At 41.1% G+C, this 19,685-nt stretch overlaps 1 protein-coding gene across 1 annotated transcript in view; it reads left to right on the top strand.

Annotated features, from left to right (window-relative positions):
* Window positions 1–19,685, top strand: part of LOC128983096 (PC-esterase domain-containing protein 1A-like) — a 124,780-nt gene that overhangs the window by 59,645 nt on the left and 45,450 nt on the right. The window lies entirely within an intron of this gene.

The following is a 19,685-nucleotide window of genomic DNA, read 5'->3' as shown; positions in this document are numbered from 1 at the left end:
GTAGGAAATTCACTAAAAGGCCGTCACTAAGATGTGTGATCGTTACTTGCGATGGTGGTAACGCCATTATAATTGCAATCACGTTATATGCGTCTTACACAATCGTGGCAACATCCGCGATAATCTCCTGCGATTATCTCAGCTTTCATGACTCTTTGTGATTGCAGCCATATCTTAATCGCGGCGAGATTTGTGATGATTGTCCATATCGCGGCAACAGCCGTTGCGTTGGGTCCTGTATTCGTGATTGTTTGCTGTGGTCATGATTTTCCACTTCTTAAAACGAGAGAGGCCATTCAGTAAGCTTCTAGTAATTATTTTTAAGTTATTAAGAAAAACCATAGTCCGATGGGATCCTACGGGTTTAGTAGTTTAGTGCTTGGGTTTAGTGTATGTAATTTTAGTGTAATAAAATCTCTACAACTTACGCTATATGTCGTTTTGTGCTGTTTTTGTTAAATATATGTACGGTAAAAAGAATCTTGTCATTTTAGTTGTAACTATTTATTTTCCACTAAGGCTACTTAAATTAGAGATTTTCAATTATATAAAACATAAGTAGGAGCTGCAAAAAAGGTTCCGTCGTGATTATCTGTATGGATAACCCCATTAAACAGATTATTATTCTAACTAATCTGTAGGGATGAAAATTAACCTTAAAATTCGTGTAACTGAGCAGTCAGACATTTTCGGCAAGCTTCTTGTTTTCGGGTGGGCCTGCGAGGGACTGTTTTCCACAGCAGTACGAACTCTGTTGAATGTTCGTTGTCTGGCATCCGATCTGACTTTCAGCTTCCTTTTCAACGCAGAAGCCGTTGTTCTAAAGTTAGTAACCCACCGCATTATTGTTATACGCAACGGAACTTCTCCATGTCGCCTTAACACGTTCCCTACCGACCGTCACACTACTCTGTTACTGAGGGATGAGTATAGTTGGTAGCTAAAGTGTTAATTGAAAGAACGCACGAAACTGCTTATGCTGCTGAGTTGCAATGAATGAATTCAATACTTTTTAAAAACAACTCCATAACAACCTCACGTAGCTCAGGCGACCACTGCTCAGTGACTAGAAAAAATGGCATTGTATAGACTTTCCAACGAGCTTACTCTCACTACTTTCAGACAATCTGTCCCTGAACAGTGCTCTGCAGAAAATGGATCGGTTTTTTGCCGCACCCTGTACTGTATAACACTATGACTATATTCAATATTGAATACAACACTATATTGGATATAAAACGCTAAATAGTGTTATATATTCAATGCTAATTCGTAATGATTGTCATTCCAAAGTCTTTGGGAAATTACAAGAAAACATATGATTTGGTAAAATAAAACACGTTCAGCTAGCACGTGACGTCACTATGCACACATTTTGTGAAAACGGCCATTGGCGGAGAGGGGGAACGTACCCTCCCTCGCCGTTACCTCCCCTACATGCGCTAAAAATTTTGCGCAGGTCGTTTTCTAAACGGCCGACCTATAATGCTAATTTGGTCCCAAAGCTTGGCGATAGTAATAATTATTTTACCCTGAACAGAAATGAAATTGCTGTTAGTGTCCATAATTTGGAGCTCTTTAACAAAAAACCCACCTGTGCAGGGAAAAGGTTTTTGGACAAACTCCCAGCTGAGGTGAGGAATATTGATAACATTTCCAAATTTAAAAATAAACTTAAACATTTGTTAACTGATAAAACACTTTATGGTTTCGATGAATTGAAGGTTAGTTTGATTTAGTTTTAAGCCTAGTGACACCATTTAATGTATGCAACTGTATAACATATGAATAAAGATAAAGATATGTTTTCATTTCATTCATTCATATTATGTGTACACACAATGACATGTGTACACATGTAACACAATGAAACTGTACGTGTGTACAGCTTAGTTTTATGATATTTTCCTTGGTTTAATTTAATCAGTGGTGCAGCAAAACACAAATAAATTTATCAAATGCAATAAAGTAAATGTGAACTGCAAGCTATGTTAAGATAAAATAAGAGTACTGACTGAATAAATCAACGGCGTACAATGTAGTTATTTATGATATTCTTTCGTTTAATTTAAGCATAGGTGTAACAAAAGAACAAGTACTAAATTTACCTAAGTATAAAAAAGTCAATGTGAAATGCAAGTTATGTTATGTTAATCCAACACATGTCAAGCAGTTTGAATTGATCAAAAATAGCCTCCAAATTCATACAAATTGTAATTTCATTGTAATTTTCATGCTGTATTCATGAAAATATATCAATAAAATTATTTTCATAACTTAGACATAAAAAAAAACTGAAGCAGAGCCTGAGTTGATACAGCAACGGTTATAGCATCTTTATTTTATTTCTATAATCATTGACATAGTTTTAGAATAAATTATCTATGATAAATTGTTAGATTAAATAAACATACACAGTTAGTTGTGTAAAATATTATATTTAATTTCTTTGGATCACCTGTCTGAAATTGTGAAATATGCAATTTGGCAGTGCAAGTTGTTTACATTGAAATGTCAAAGCTAATGTAAACATAGTGAGTGTTCTCTTAGCAGCCATGGAGACCAATCAATATTTACTTTTAAAATCCTCACCTCAGAACTTTTAAAGCCAAAGGGGCAAAGCCTACGGTCAGTATCGAAATGTGAATAATCCTATAAGGGTCCTTGGTATGGTAGCTATATTTTAGTAAAATTTAAGCCCAGTTGGTTCAGTAGTTTTTGCACCTATTAGTAATACACATACAGACAGCCACCATTAGATTTTATTATAATAGTATGGATATATATATAGTGGAAATGTTTTAATTAATTTTAATTCATTTTTAATTTTAACTAGCTGTTTGCCCGTTCTACGTACGGGAATATTGTAGTAAGTTGAATCCTTATATTCAGAACAGGAGTTGGTTTGCATATTTAGTGTGCATTTTTCCAGATATGCTGGAAAAACTATTACTGTATAGGAATACATATAAACCTTCGCAAATACGATATCTGACAGTTTCAAAGCCAAAACAAATGCTTCGCAATTAAATGTCACCCGATCGTGTTAGTCCATATTTTATATCTAATGATAAAAGGAATTGCTTTATAGATCTATGAGGCATAGCCCTAAGGTAGGCCTGTAATTGAAAGTTACTTTTGACACTGGTTAAAAGTAGTTAAAATACTACCTCAACCTCACTACTGCACACTTTACTTTACTACTTTACTTTTAAGAAAGAGGTTAGCGGCCTCTTTTAACCTTGCATTTGTAAAAGGAATTGCTTTATAGATCTATGAGGCATAGCCCTAAGGTAGGCCTGTAGTTGAAAGTTACTTTTGACACTTTTTAAAAGTAGTTAAAATACTACCTCGACCTCACTACTGCACACTTTACTTTACTACTTTACTTTTAAAAAAGAGGTTGGCGGCCTCTTATAACCTTGCATTTGCCCGTCCACATAGACTAACAGCCCGTGCGTGGAACGTTTACAGCAAAGCAAGGCGGTACAGTACAAAGGTGAACTGTACTGATACATTTTAGTGGCAGTGACCAGGATCCGAACCCACGACATCGCTGCCATGGGCCCGAAGTCTGCGATGCTACCGACTGAGCCACCGACTCACTAATTCACTTTATTCGGGTAGAAATTTTCATTAACATAGGCGCTCTTGTCTTTTCCACGAAACACTGAGAAATAAGGACATTAATGCAAAACCAACAGACATTCACACACAAATACAAAATTGAATTAGGGTATTTGCTACGCTTTAACCAAAGCAAATTACAAACAAAATAATTATTTGAAAGTTTTGATAGTGTCATCAAATTTTATGATAATCGTCTTTAGGCCTAATCAAACTCTAAAATTGGTGTGTAAATCCGTTGGAAAATATATAAATAAGTAAATAAATACACAGTCCACAAAACATTGATACGTTATCAACGCCAAGCTTTAAAAATTCATGATGGTTTGCTAAACAAAATCTTTCACTAATGTTTTATAATTTTCATAGCATAAACTAACATTTTGGAGTCCAGACAGAAAATACAAAAATTATACAGTAAGACATCAATTAAATTTAATAAGAAATAAGGTGCAGCACTAACTATAACTATAGTTGTAAATAAATGGTAGAAAAAGGAGGATAGCAGCTAGCTTACCTTGAAAGTGTGGGTAGGCCATATAGTTGTAAATAGTGATGTGTTTGTACGTAAAAATGATTCTTAATGCTACCACCGGTTCTAGGGAAAAGCAGCAGTACCAAAAACCAAGGTTTACATATAAGAAAAGAACTATAGTACTTACAACAAATTCAAACTGTCCTTCTAATCAAACTGTATTATAGGTGTTAATCCGTTGGCAAATAAATAAATACACAGGCCACAAAACATGTAACATGTAACGTTAAAAATGTAAAGCTTTAATGCTCAAAAAAACTTTCACTTAATGTGGTGCAGTACCAGAGTTATTAATATCCCTTGGTTTTTTTTAGTTTTTGAAAATCAAAGTTATTTCCCATTAATAGCATTATTTGTAAGCAACTTTTAATGTTAACATATCAATGACAGTTTGAAGAAACCACCTTTATACAAACAAAGGTTTCTTATTTAAAAGATTACGTAATCTCTAAACGATAATCGGTTATCCCGTGCGGTACCAGGTTAGAATAGCACCGCAGCCTTCTCGGGCTTTTCATAAGAGGCGACTAAAAGGGTGACCGACGTTGTCACTGGGAGTTCCTGGGAGTGCCCCTGTTGTGTTGCAGGGGTTGATGTGTGCTCTGCACTGCCGATGGGTATTCTCAGTGGGTCGTGAGAAGCCAGCCACTTCGGTCCTTGGTCAGGGAGTGCGGCATGGATGTAGAGGTCGGGCTCTGCATTGCGACGGGCAACCTCCGGCACGTCAGGTATCCGGTGCTGGGCAAACAGAGGTCGGGCCCCGGGGAACTGGGGTAGGGGCTTTTGTCCCCGAGGGTATACCCGTTCCTGACTGATTCCGGGCCGCTCCTTGCCGCACGATGCGCTGGAATAAACACGATGGCTTTTAATACCCCAATGAACACATTTTTGATTAAGAGCTCAAACGAGCAGGAAAAGGGGTTGGAAGTGGAGCGGAACCCTTTTGTTCGTAGCTCCAAGGTTCAGTGATCGCCACCAAAAAAAACGTGAGGACATCTCCGCCACCTGCACCTTTCAAATGCACTAAGGAGTTCCCCTTTTAGGATCTCCTTCGGCAAGTGGAGCTGGGAGCGGTTCGGAAAACGTTGGAGTTGCAGGCGGTGCAGAAAACGTTGGAGTTTCTGGCGTTGCCAGCAAGTTCTGCTGTGGGGATGCCTGGGGAGCCTTTCACAGCAACGTCGAGGTCGGAAGGCTCTGAGATGGTGCTTCTGCGTCAGGAATATCTTGACGCAGAGAGTGACATTGAATCCCGGCTCCAAGATATGGAAGTTACAATAAAGGCTATGCTGGACACCTTCCGGACCCAGAGAGCCGTATGTAACGTGCCTATTTTGAGGGGGGGTCAAACTAGCCTATTCCTATGTCTAGCCTATCCCTAGGCATAGCCTACCAGCCCCTAACTAAGGTTATAAGTTAAAAGGCTAACCTTAGTTATAACATCACTAGTAACTATAGGCATGATACACTGTTGTGTTTGGTAATAAATAAGTGTAGAACGAGAGTTATTAATACTGTATGAGCGTGGCATAAACCTTATACAGTGTTTTATAGCTTATTGACTCACCAGCGATGTGTTTCGCAAGCTAGGGCTCAACCCGGCTTGGTACTTCGAAGAAACTTTCTACACTTAGTAAACCCGCAGATCATGGGCTTAGGCCAATAATCCGTCTCAAAGACGTGAGGAAATGTGGAGTGAATAATATAAACCGACCACTTGAAGTTAAAACTCATTGTCGTGTGAAACAAACACAACATAACCTACAGTCAACAACAACAAAAAGCTCGAGCGACTGACGATTTAGCGGCTGCAGACGACGGCGGCCGGCTAGCTTTTTTTCGGGTTAGCAAACAGCAAGCAAACGTTCCGGATCAGCTGAGCCCCCTACTTTGCTAGAGAGGGGAGCGAGAGGGACGAACCGAGGAACCCTCAGACGGCAAGCAGGAGAGTTAGTTCCTCACCAGCCACGAGATAGGAAAGTTCCTCACCAGCCACGAGATAAGAAAGTTCCTCACCAGCCACGAGATAGGAAAGTTCCTCACCAGCAACTACCACGACAAGTTCGAGTTAGTCCCGACATCGTGATTGGTGAAGCATTAGTTAACTCGCGTGATACTTCAAGTCAAATTGTAAGCCTTATATTTCAATAGATATAAGGTAAACCGAGTTAACTATTGCCAGGGTGTAAAATACTAGTTTTTAAAATCTGTTTTACTAGGTTTTATATTTTCACTCCTGTTAAACCAATGGACTTAGGCCAAGTTGACTTGATTATGATGGTGTGTTAAACCCATAACGTAACGAATAAATATTACGAGGTCAGTGTATTTTTAATCCATTTTTAGTAAGCCCAAAACAAATTAATCTCATCATACGAATTTATTAGTAGTAGCCAGTGACTACTAAGATTAGTTGTGCTAGTTTAGCACGTCCCGATCGGCACGTATGTCGTGTGTTGGTAGTAGTGGCCTTAGGCCTGTGTGTTTACGATGTTTTATGGTTTCAACAACGTGTTTGCCATAAAGAGCTTTTAGAGATTGGTATAAACCAGAAGTGGATAGTTCGTTCGGCCTTGGTTACTTGTTTTTATTTTTGTTTTAAGTAACAAGGCATTTTTATATTTCCTTCTGTCTGGTAATTTAATCTCTGATTATTTAACGATGTTTGGTTAGTGTCATGTGAGATAATCCGTGACTAATCCTTTGAGTATTATTTCATGTTTAACGATTTATCTGTGTTTTAATATTTTGTGTTATGAGTTGACGACAGGTGATGAGATTGTTTTGGTGCGAATTGGATAACGTTGGCCTATGGTCTGGGACTGGCGAGTCGGCGTGGACTCAGCGTGTCTTCGGCAGCTGTGGTAGCGTGTTGAACCTACCTTTGGTGACGACCATGGAGTTCATCGACGCTTCAGCAGCTGCAGTAGCGTGTTAAACCTACCTGGAGTGACGAGCAACTCACGACACTGGAACCAGCGACTCGTTAGCGGACGGAAGATTGACGTAGAGCAGTCAGCTAGCTTACTACGATTCTCGAACGGCTGGGGTTGTGTGATAAACCAACCAGAGGAACTCACATCACGCTGTTGGCCAGCTTCGGTGTTCTTCGATTGATTATCCAGTGGCAGTGGTTGCGTGATTAACCAACCATTGCAACGGAGAACAACGGTCAGCGAGACAACCGGGGCTTGGTCAACGTGTACCCAACGAGTGTTGAACCGTTGTGGTGGATCTTGGCGTGGTGTAAACCCAAGAAGAAGCTCACATCGGGGGTGGCACTCAACAACGATGAACAGACGGCCACCACGGGACTCACTGCGGCGGACGGGGCAGTGGCACGGGACCGTGTGATAAACCGGATCCCCGAGGACTACCTGCGGAAGGCGCAAGTAGCTCACATCGGGGGTGGCACACAACAACGACGAACGGACGGCCACCACGGGACTCACTGCGGCGGACGGGGCAGTGACACATGTCCGTGTGAGAAACAGAACACCCAGGACGTCAGCGACGAAAACGTACGAGTAGGTTCCCCGGCTGTAGTACCGATATAGGGCGCGCAGGCTAGAAAACCCAGGCCGCGGTGAAGACCAGGTGAGGATGCCTGAGCCCCAGCCTACGACAACGAGTGGGGGGGGGGGGGGTGGAACGCACCTCAGCCTGTAGCCGTGGTCGACGGGTGAGCTCGAACCCTATGCTACAGTGGCGGGTTGAGTCGGCTAAGCTCAAGGTACCGCGACGTCACGAGTCTGTGAGCAGAACCAGACAGACACCCAGGACGTTGGTGGAGACCGACGGGGCCGAGGACTACCGGCTGTAGAAATGTGTATCGTCTGCATATAGAACTGTTTTACATAGTAAGTTTTCTAGTAAGTTTTTATTTAAAAAGTTGAGTATTTCAAAGTGGTTTTCAGTAAAGTGCGCAGGATAGTAATCAATTAAGTAAGTTCTATTAACTGCAACAAAGACTCCAGAAATTATTGGTTTATATTGTCAAAAACGTAATATTTAAAACTTACCAGTTTTTCCATTTTAAAAGCACATGTTTTCACTCTACAAGTTTTTCAATTTTAAAGACACTTCACAACAAATTTTATTGAAGGGACATTTCAGAAGTCAAGTTGACCACCTATACACAGTTACAAGTAGTTGAAAAACTAACTATAGACACTAAAAAATAAATATTAAAACTGAAGACAGGAAGGAAGCAATCTGTTTTGACCTCAGTAGAAACTTTCCTGTTCTATTTGGACTGTACAGACTCATAACCCCACCACCTCCACCACACAGGTTCATTGATGGAATCAGCAGACGTCTTATCACTTGTTGATTAGCAAATGTAAACAAACCCTATGCCTGAACTTATCTCTACAGCTGTGTCTATAGTCTTGCTGGAATATAATTTCAATAGAAGCACTTTTAAATAATCTGTACTGCAATTCACTGATTGCTATTAGGCTATTTTATTTTTTATTCAAAGATACATTTTTAATCAATTAAAAAATATTGAACTTGATGGATCAAATAAGTAGACATTAGTTGTTTATGTACACAATTTTTCATTGTACAAACAATTATGGTAACAATTAAAGAAAACATTGATGAACTGCCAAAAGGATGGTTGAGGGAGGAAGTAATTAGAAAAAAAGGAATAAATAAGGGAAAAATAGACATTTATATAAAATCTCCAAGGGGAAAAGTGTTTAGATCCCGTAAGGAGCTAGCAGCATATATAGAGCAACATAAATTGCCATATAAGATTGGAGATTTTAACTTTTCAACTAAGAAAAAAGTCAAACCGTTTTTGGAAGAATCTGTACTAACACTCGCAACTGACAATGAAAGTAACTCAGAAGTGACACAGACTGACAGCTCAGATTGGGACTCTTTCAGTCAACAACCCATTTATACAGAAGCACAAATTGATTCAAGCTTTGCAACACCTCTCTCAAAAAATGGATTACCAGAAGTAAATGGGCCAGTTAAAATATATACAGAATTTCAAGCACAGGAAAGCCAAAAACATATTATGACAAATGACATAGCAATATGTATATCAATATTGGATGGAAATTGGTTGACAGATGATGCTATTCAGGTGTACTTTGATTTATTAAACTCCACTGTTGATCAAAAACTCTTAGTCCACATAATGAATCCAGTTATTGGAATAGCAGCAAAATGCATAGAGGACACAACCAGCATCTTGGAGCCACTGAAGTTGGATACAAAGTCTTATATAATGATACCTGTTAATGATGCGGAGTCTCTTGACACCAACGACATACAGGGTGACTTTAGCTCTGGAACACATTGGAGCTTACTGGTCTATAGTAAAATCTACAACAAATTTTGCTATTTTGATTCTTATAAAGACTATAATCTTAAATCAGCAAAGAAAATAATGGGAAAAATATCCACCCATTTAAAATTAGAAAACTCACACATGGAAGTTTACAAAACACCGCAGCAACACAACACTTCTGACTGTGGTGTTTATATGATTTTAACGGTTGAACACATCTTGAGTAAAATTATTACAGGACACTCTGATGTGATGACTTTGTGCGATTTCACTGTCAGCGAGCTCGAGGCTTGGACCAAAAGAGCACAGTTGGCTGCAATCATGCGGAATAGAAAAAAAGACTGCTTGAATATCAACAGAATGGTGTCTCAAATGCTGGGCGGATCAAGTAAACCTGAGTCAACAAAACTGGAAGATCAATCGAATAAAAATAAAAATATGATTGGAAGTTTGATTGAAGTACAGGAGAAGTACACTCAGACTGAGAGGGAAAATACAATTATCGAAGTCAGTAAAAGTAGAGCTACACTTGAATGGAATAAGGTTCAAAAGTCAAACAAATATAAAAATAAAGACAAACAAATGAACAACCATGACTCCATCCCTCTGAAAAACAGATATGATTGCCTGAGCCAAGAGGAGAATGAGACACATATAAATAATAATAACCACGATCAAGAAAAAGAGGTCAAGACAAGCATAAATGGAAACAGTAGGAAGGAACAAAATAAGAAGAAAACTCAATACTCATGGAAGAATCCCAATACAAAACCCCAGAACAGAAGTAGCAGTGAGTGGCCATCAACACTTGTTATTGGGGACTCAATGGTAAAATATGTCTCTCTTCCCAACACTAAAGTAAGCTGCTTTAGAGGTGCTTGTGCTGTCAACATGGTTGAAAAAATTGATCTTATTTCTAAGGAAGTAAAGTTGCCCAAAACTGTTATTATTCATGTTGGAACAAATGACCTGGATCAAATGAGAGATTCAGAAGACTTAATGGGAGCAATGTCAAATGTTATAAAAAAGGCAAAAATGGCGTTTCCAAACTCTAAATTAGTTATTAATGGTATCATACACAGAAGGAACATAGCATATAAACTAAGGTCTCATGCAAATAAAAATATAAGATGGCTTTGTAGGGACAATAAGGCTATTTTCCTAGATCTCGAGATATATTAATGACTCTTGCTTGGGAAGAGATGGAGTTCATCTGAACAGGAAAGGAAATTTTATTTTAAGCCGCGTTATTAACGGGGTGATAAATATCTGTGAAGGGAACAACCAGCATATGCAAAACATAAAGAAGATCAACATAAGCAGATCAGATTACAAAGGTTATAAATTGTCAACAAACTGCCAAAGCACTATAAAGATTGCTGAAACACACATTAAGAGCATGTTTGAGGAATATCAACACGATAAAACAGTTGCATTTGCACACTGTGCCTCTAGGGACCTAGAGGACGACAAAAGTATGAGTGCTGGTATTGCTACAGTGTTTAGAAGCCATTTTGGAAAACCGCAAAGATCACATTGCTTAAACAAACATTTAGCATGCCAGGAAGTAGGCAAAGGACCGGTTGTATACACATTGTTGACTAAAGACAAGTACTTCAATAAACCAACTAAGGAAGATTATGATTTAGCATTTAAAAATTTGGCAGTGGACTTTAGTAAAAAAGGTCTTAAGGGTTTACTCTGTTCCCCAATGGGGTGTGTAAGGGACAGAATTTCTCTGGATCACTTTATTGATAACTTAATTTCTTTTCAAATGAACACAGAAGCTGAAGTAAAAATTATTGTTAACAACAGTAAATCTAGCAGATTGTTGAAAAATGGTTTAACTGGAAGAGAATTTTTTAAACAGTTACAAGATATAATTACAATAAAACTACAAAAAAATCCAAATAAAACGAAGCCAATGTCTATTATGTCACAAGTTAATTTTCCTCCTTCACAAGCTTCTTCTTCGGTGCAAACATGTCAGACCAACTCCAAAGACTTAACGGAATCAAGACAATCTACTCAACCACCGTCAATCCAGCTGCAGCCATCCAGCCCAGTGAATCCAGTCGTCAGCAGTCAACCTACCATCAGTGAAGTGGCCAGTGATGTGGGTGAGAAAGCCCTGGTTTCTTTAAATTCAGTGCTTCAGTTGAAGAATGCTCCTAGTTTATCTACACATTGTATCAATAGTAGATTTAGTTCTCAGTCCCCTGCTTCTTCTTCTTTAAACTCAAAAGTCAATACAACACCCCCAATAAAGTAAAAAACAAAATTAACAAACTAAATTCACTAAAGGTATTTCACCAAAACATACAGCATCTTAATTCAAGAATTAACGCACTAGAAGCAACTTTACATGAACTAAAGCCGCATATTGTCATTTTGTCAGAACATGACATGAGAGAAGATGAATTAAATAGATTCAATTTAAACAATTATAAAATCAATGCATCTTTCTGCAGGAAAATATCACACAAGGGAGGTGTTATGATACTATCACAAGAAAACATTGAATGGAAGCAGGTGGCTGTGCCTAGTTTTTTAAGTGATAGTTACATAGAAGAAAGGAAATTTGAGTTTTGTGTATCTAGTTGTTTTAAAAATAAATGTAAGTTTCTAGTTATATGCATTTACAGGTCCCCAAGTTCTGATGTAAAAATATTTTTGGAACGATTGAATATTTTAATTGATTTTTATGGTAAAAAATTTAATAATATTATTATAGGAGGAGACATTAACATTGATATTTTAAAGAAAAATCATAATTGTAAAATGCTGAAAGATACTTTGAAAAGTCATGGTATGAAATATCTAGTAGATTTTCCTACAAGAATAACTGTAGACTCAAAGACCGCCATAGATAATTTTTTTGTTAAGGCCAAAGATGTATTTAATATTACTGTTGGAGGCATAGTGACATGTCTGTCAGATCATGACGGACAAGTCTTAGATATTAATTGCTTGAATTTCAAACACGAAAATGAAAAGTCAGTGAAACAAGAAATACGTAAATTCTCTCAACAAAATACTGAATATTTTAGCATGCTTTTAAGAAATGAAACTTGGGCCGATGTATACTTTGCATCACCAGAAAAAAAATATAATAATTTCAATAGTGTATTTAACTTTTATTTTAATGTGGCTTTTCCAAAAACATTAATCACTAAAACTCAGAAAAAAAATCAGTGGATTACAGATGAACTTAGGGCTAAACAATACACATTAGTTAAAAAAACAAAAGAACTAAGAGAATGTAGACAATATGAGGTAAAAGAGTTACTAAAAAAAGAAAAGCTTAAGTTTAGGAAAGAATTAAATGAAGCTAAAATGAAATACTTTGAGAAAAAAATTAGTAAATCCTCAAACGTCCAAAGAACTGTATGGGGCATTATAAATTCTGAAGTTGGAGCTAACAACAACAAAAAATATAGTGGTATTAGTTTAGTTAGGGGTAAACATCTTATAGAAGATCCTAAAAATGTCTCAGATACTTTTAATAACTATTTTATAGACATAGTAAAAGACGTAGAGCCAGACTATAACAGTAAGGTGCCATGTATAGATGAAGAAGCTATATCTGTTCAGGAATGGTCAATTAAGCCTAAGTTTAATTTTCAACCTGTTGATAAGAGGGAGGTGGAAAAGGTTATATCATCATTAAAAAATAAAAATTCCAGTGGCTATGATGAAGTGCCTGTTACACTTCTTAAGAGTATAAAATATGAGATAAGCCAAATTATAGCTCACTTAATTAACTCCTCTTTCGTTACAGGTATATTTCCAGATCAATTAAAGAAGGCAAAAGTCATTCCAGTACATAAAAAGGATGACACAAAAAATATTATTAATTATCACCCTGTTTCGTTGTTACCAGCCATTTCCAAAATTTATGAAAAAATAGTAAATAGTCAGCTTACATCATACCTTGAAAAATTTAATTTGATGGATAGTAATCAACATGGGTTCAGGTCTGGGAGATCGGTTGTTACTGCTGCTGTTTCATTTATTGAGTCAGTAATTGACCGTGTTGATAAAGGTGAAAATACAATTGGCATATTCATGGACCTATCTAAAGCTTTTGATAGTGTCAAACATTCTTTACTTTTGAAAAAATTACAAACTATCGGAGTATCAAATAGTTCATTGCAATGGTTTCATTCATATCTAACAAACAGAACTCAATATGTGGAAATCACACATCGAAAAAACAATAAAATCATTAAGACAGCATCAGATTTAAAGACAATAAAATATGGCGTTCCGCAAGGGTCTATTCTTGGTCCATTGCTTTTCCTGTGCTATGTCAAGGACATGGACAAATCACTTTCATGTAAGCCTGTCAGTGAACTATGCCTGTATGCTGATGATTCTAATTTACTCATTTCAACACCTAAAATAGAACAAACGGAAATGGTTGCTTTCATAGAACTGGGAAACCTTGGAGATTACTTAACGTATAAAAATTTAACATTAAATCACGATAAAACCAATTTTATTACGTTTAAAACTCCACAAAGTAGAAGTCAAATAGAACCAATGATTGTGTTTGATTCCCACATAATTGATCCAAAGTCAAGTACAAATTTTCTTGGCCTGACTATCGATAAACACCTTAATTGGAATGAACACGTAAACAAGATCTTGACAAAAATGAACTCTGGAATTCATGCGCTTTCAAAAATGTCTTTTTATTGTAATTTAACAACATTGAAAAATATTTATTTTGCTTACATACATTCTCATATTTCTTTTGGTATTTGTTTATTTGGAGCAACAAAAAAAGCAAATTTGGATGGTATGTTAAGACTCCAAAAGAGGTCTATAAGAGTAATGCTGAAATTGAATCAAGATGATTCGGCCAGAGAACATTTTAAACAGTTAAAAATACTGACGGTTTATGGCCAATATGTTCTTGACGTCATTCTGTGTGCAAAGAACAAAATTCCTAATGATGTCCCTAACGAGCCCACACATCATTATAACACAAGAAAAAAGAACTCTATAAGGCAAAATCAGCACAGACTGAAGCTCTATGAAAAAAACCCAACATATGTTGGTGAACAGTTTTTAAAATTAATCCCAGAAAATATTAATAAAGAAAAAAATTCAATTAAATTTAAAAGACAACTGAAAGCTTATTTAATTAACAAGGTAATTTACTCGCTGGATGAATTTCTAAACCTCCCTCTTAAATAAATAAACTATATATGAATTTATCAACAAAGCTTCCTTAGTTGAATTGTAGGAAATAATGTTTAATTTATGCATTGATAATTTTAAGAAACCTTTGATTATACTTTTTCATACCTGTATTTTGACACTATTTATGTATGCTACTTACAAATAAAGATTATTTGAATTTGAATTTTGAATTTGAATTTTGTAGTCTCGATTGGGGCCACGATGGACGCCCAGCCTGCAGTGAAGGCGTAGTAGCTGCGACGTTAGGTGGGTGATCCGAACCCCGACTACAGCGGCAGGTGGAGCTCCCCAGGTACCGCTACGACGCTGGGATCTGTATGTTGAACCAGATTCTCCTGGGGCTACATGTGGACATGTAGACGATTCGGGGATGACGACTAACGACAATGGAAGGTCATCACGTCTCACTGCGGTGGAAGGGGCAGTGACAGGGGTCCGTGCGGTGAGCCGGATTCCCATACGACAACTACAGGGGTCCGTGCGATGAGCCGGATCCCCACGATACGACAACATCGACGAAGTGTCCCTGCTTCGAGCAGGACACTCATACGACGACAACAACGACAGGGGTCCGTGCGATGAGCCGGATTCCCACGATACGACACCAGCGACTAGTGTTCCTGCAACGAGGAGGACACACCTACGACTGAGACGACAGGTATCCCTGCAACGTGCAGGATTCCTAGACAACGGCAGAGACAGGGGTCCATGCAATGAGCCGGATTCCCATACAATAGTCTCAAGCCCCCACGTAGTACGTCACAATTTATGGCGCCCGAACAAACAACGGCAACGAAAGGTATTCCTGCAACGAGCAGGATACCTATACGACGGCAGAGACAGGGGTCCGTGCGATGAGCCGGGTTCCCAGACGACAGCACCGACAGGGATCTGTGTGAGAAACCAGATGCCCAGACGACAGCGGCGACGAATGGGAAGTATGACCCGAGTCTGCAGCAGCATCGACGGTGGTTACAACAGACCCAGCCTGAAACGACGGCCAGGTGAAGCCGGATGAGCCCCAGCCTACTACGACGAGTTGGGGGGCGGAATGAGCCTCAGCCTGCGGCTGTGACGACAGGAGGGCGACAGTGGACCCCAGGCTACAACGGCAGACGGAGTCAACCCATACTTGGTGTGCGGAACCCAAGTGCCTGGCTGGATGTCGTGTGCTGAACACGAAGACGATTTCGGGGGTGGCGACTAGCTTCCATGGAAGGCCACCACGTCTCACTGCGGTGGAAGGGGCAGTGACCGGTCCGTGAGGATTATTCTGGACCACGGCGACATCTGTGTGATGAACCAGATGCTCGAGATCTCCGACGCAGTAAACCTCAGCCAAGGCGACGGCACGGCTGAGTGTGAAAGTAACATCTTGACGCGAACCCTGGAAGGCCAACCCAAATCTCCGTACTGAGGCCTATCCGGAAACTAAATGTGCTGTATAGCATGTGGTACTTAAACCTGGCATGTGAACTAGTGTTATATGTTTCAGTGTGGAAAAGTACGTCACACGTAAATCAAGTGGTCAAAAACGGCATGGCCAAACTAGAGGATGACCTTGGATTCGTTTTTGCCTGCCGGGTGGTGAGCAAGGCGGCCATGGAGAAGATTGCCGAGAAGGTTGTGTCTGTCCGACGGAAGAGCGCTGCCTTCTAAGAAACGTAAGAGGCCTTCCACATCGGACAGTCCTCAAAAAAGAGAAGAAGGCGTCCAGACCAAAAGGACCACGGTAAAGGCCAAGGCAACTCAGACGATTGACTTGACCTATTGTCTGCTGTGCCCAGATCCTTTTCGGGTATAGCTGCAGCTTCTGTGAAGAACCAACACAGAAAATTTATAAGTACACAGCTACCTACGACCGGCGTGGCCCAAACTGGGCACGGCTCGGTCTCTGCTCCGAAAAAGTCCCGGCCAAGAAAGCCCAGGACGGAGGCAATCCTGGTCAAACCCTCAGGGGGGAGATCTTTCGCCGATGTCTTGGGTGCGATTAAGGCCAAGGCTAAGCCAGAGCAGACCAATACGGTTGTACGGTCGATTAGACAAACCCGGGACGGGGACGTTCTCCTTGAACTGGGTAAGTCGAAAGACAAAGCAGCCTTTACTGCCGAACTGAAGGCAGCTGTTGAAGGCCAGGGCACCGTCCGTGCTCTTGAGCCAAAGACATCAGTCGAGGTTCGAGACATTGATTGTGTGTCGACGGAGGTTGATGTTGTTGAAGCCCTGAAGAAAGCTATCCCCGAGCTTGGCGGGCAAACGGCTTTTCTCAAGGTGTAGCTCACAAAACCCAATAGGAGTCAGCAGCGGATGGCGGTCGCCAAAATGGCAGACGCACATGCCAATAAGGTGCTGGCACTCCAGCATCTGAGAGTCGGGTGGGTCAACTGCAGGCTCAGACGGAGAGTGGACGTAAAGAGGTGTTTTAAATGCCTCTGTTTCAGCCATTCCTCCCGAAACTGCAAGGGACCCGACCGAAGCAAGAACTGCCTTCGGTGCGGGGAGGTCGTTCACATCCGTAAGGACTGGCAAGTCGAGTCCTGTTTCCTTTGCAAAGAAAATGGGCTTGCTGACAAACACTTGAAGCATATATAGCTAGGTCTGGACAGTGTAGTGTATTTAAATCTGCACTACAACAAGCGAAAGCCCTCCCACGAAGATAAGAATCCTTCAGTGCAATCTTGAGCGATCCAGGACGGCTGACGCACTTCTATGTCAGCTTGCCCTAGAACACGATGTAGACACGCTCTTAGTCAGCGAACATTACCAGTACCGTGATAGGGACCCAGCTTTTTGGTTCCCTGATAGTCTTGGTACTGCTGCATTCTGGGCGCGTAATGAAGCTAAAGTACAAGTACGGGGTCACGCGAAGGGCCGAGGTTTCGTTTGGGTTCGGTGCTGGGATGTCACATACTTTAGTGTCTACCTCACTCCCAACGAGGCCATCCGTGACTTTCGTGAGAAGATCGACCGCCTGGAAGAGAGCGTGCGCAATACCACAGGACACGTCGTTGTGGGTGGGGATTTCAATGCTAGGGCTGTCAAGTGGGGAATGACCCTCACAAATTCCCGGGGCAAGTACATTCTGGACTTTGCTGCCAGAGCCGGACTCGTTGTCGTCAACAAGGGCAACACGCCAACTTTCCGGCGCCCTGGGATGCGGGGAACGATCCCAGACATTACCCTTGTATCTGAGTCTCTTTTGCCAAGGATCAGAGCCTGGAGAGTCCTGGAGGATTACACGGCCAGTGACCACCAGTACATAAGTTTTGATGTCCTGGATGGTCATCAGAGACAGACGCGTTTCGTCAAGTGCCCATTCGATGGAATTCAAAAAAATTGGACGTGGCAAAATTCAATGAAGCCATCTTACGAGGAACGCCGGTGGTTCCTCCGCATCTAACGTGGCTCACGCAGAGGCGGTAGTTACATCCATGATGGGACTGATCGTCTCGGCTTGCGATGAGTCTATGCCTCGCAGGAGATTCCGGTGCAATAAGCGACCTGTGTACTGGTGGACTGCCGAGATTGCGGAATTGCGTCGGTCAGCATTGAGAGCCAGAAGACTTGCTACCAGGGCCCGAGAACCTGTAGACAGACGTCGTAAGTCGGATGCTTACAGAGTGGCTAGGAGGTCTCTTCGTCGAGCCATCAACCGGAGTAAACGCAGTTGCTGGGAGACATTAAGGGACGATGTCGATTCCAATCCGTGGGGCCTGGGTTACAAACTTGTAACCAAGAAACTTGGCACCCGCTCTCCACCTTCCGTCATGGATGGGGCCACTATGGAGAGGATAGTCGAGTCCCTTTTCCCGGCTCACACGTTGCGACCACTGCGGGATTTCGGAAGGGTGGATGACGTACCACTTTTCAGTCTTGGAGAGATGGAGGCGGCCATCCTATCCCTGAAGAACAATAAGGCTCCTGGACCCGATGGGGTTCCCGGCGAAGTCCTCAAGAAGGTTTTGACTATTAATAACCCCTTGATCCTTTTGCGCATGTACAACGCCTGCCTAGCGAAGGAGTTTTCCCCTCGTGCTGGAAAACAGCTAGGCTTGTGCTTGTTGGGAAGGGGAAGGGAGACCCAGACCTGCCATCCTCTTACAGACCTCTGTGTATGTTGGATACTGCTGGCAAAGTCCTCGAGAAGTTGATCCGTTCCCGACTGAATTCAGCCGTGGTCGCTGCGGGGGACCTGTCCCCTTGCCAGTATGGACTCAGGATGGGGCGATCTACGGTTGACGCTGTTGAGGAGGTGAAGCAAGCCGTGATGAGAGCTGAGGATTTTAACCACTACTCTCGTAGGGTTGTGCTGCTCGTAACTGTCGATGTGCGAAACGTATTTAATCCTGCGAGGTGGTGCGATATGCTGGATGCTCTGGAGAACACCTTCCACGTTCCTGCATACCTCATGCGTATCATAGAGGATTATCTCCGGTTCCGCCTCCTCATGTATGAAACTACAGAGGGCCCACGGACGATGAGTGTCACTTCCGGTGCTGCCTAAGGTTCCATTCTCGGCCCAGATCTCTGGAGTGTCGCGTATGACAGCCTCCTGAGGTCTGAAATGCCTGAGGAAACTGTTTTGGTTGGGTACGCAGACGACGTTGCAGTTTTGATAGCTGCACGTAGCGTTGAGCTGGCTCAGCTAAAGTTGAACCGAGTTATGCGTACCATAAACACAAGGATGACAGACCACGGTCTCGCTTGCTTTGAGCAAAACTGAGATCGTGATATTAACAAACAAAAAAAAAAAAAACGGATTGACACCATCGTTGAGGGTAGGGGCCGTCGAAGTTTAGACTGTTTGTTCTGCCAAGTACCTTGTGGTGTACAGCAAGCTTAGCTGGCAGGATCAGATTTCAGTCCGTACTCTTGTACGGTGCTGAGGTGTGGGCAGACGCTCTCAATAAGGAGGTATATAGGATGCGGCTCGCCCGAGTGCAGCGTCAGGCAGCACTAAGAGTTGCATCCGCCTACCGAACAGTGTCATAATGCATAATGACAGAT

The sequence above is a fragment of the Macrosteles quadrilineatus genome, unplaced genomic scaffold (assembly GCF_028750875.1).
Source record: "Macrosteles quadrilineatus isolate MER2022 unplaced genomic scaffold, UCM_ALF_1.0 Scaffold_1__1_contigs__length_201487025, whole genome shotgun sequence".
Classification (NCBI taxonomy): Eukaryota; Metazoa; Arthropoda; class Insecta; order Hemiptera; family Cicadellidae; genus Macrosteles; species Macrosteles quadrilineatus.
This window is presented reverse-complemented; position numbering and strand designations above follow the sequence as displayed.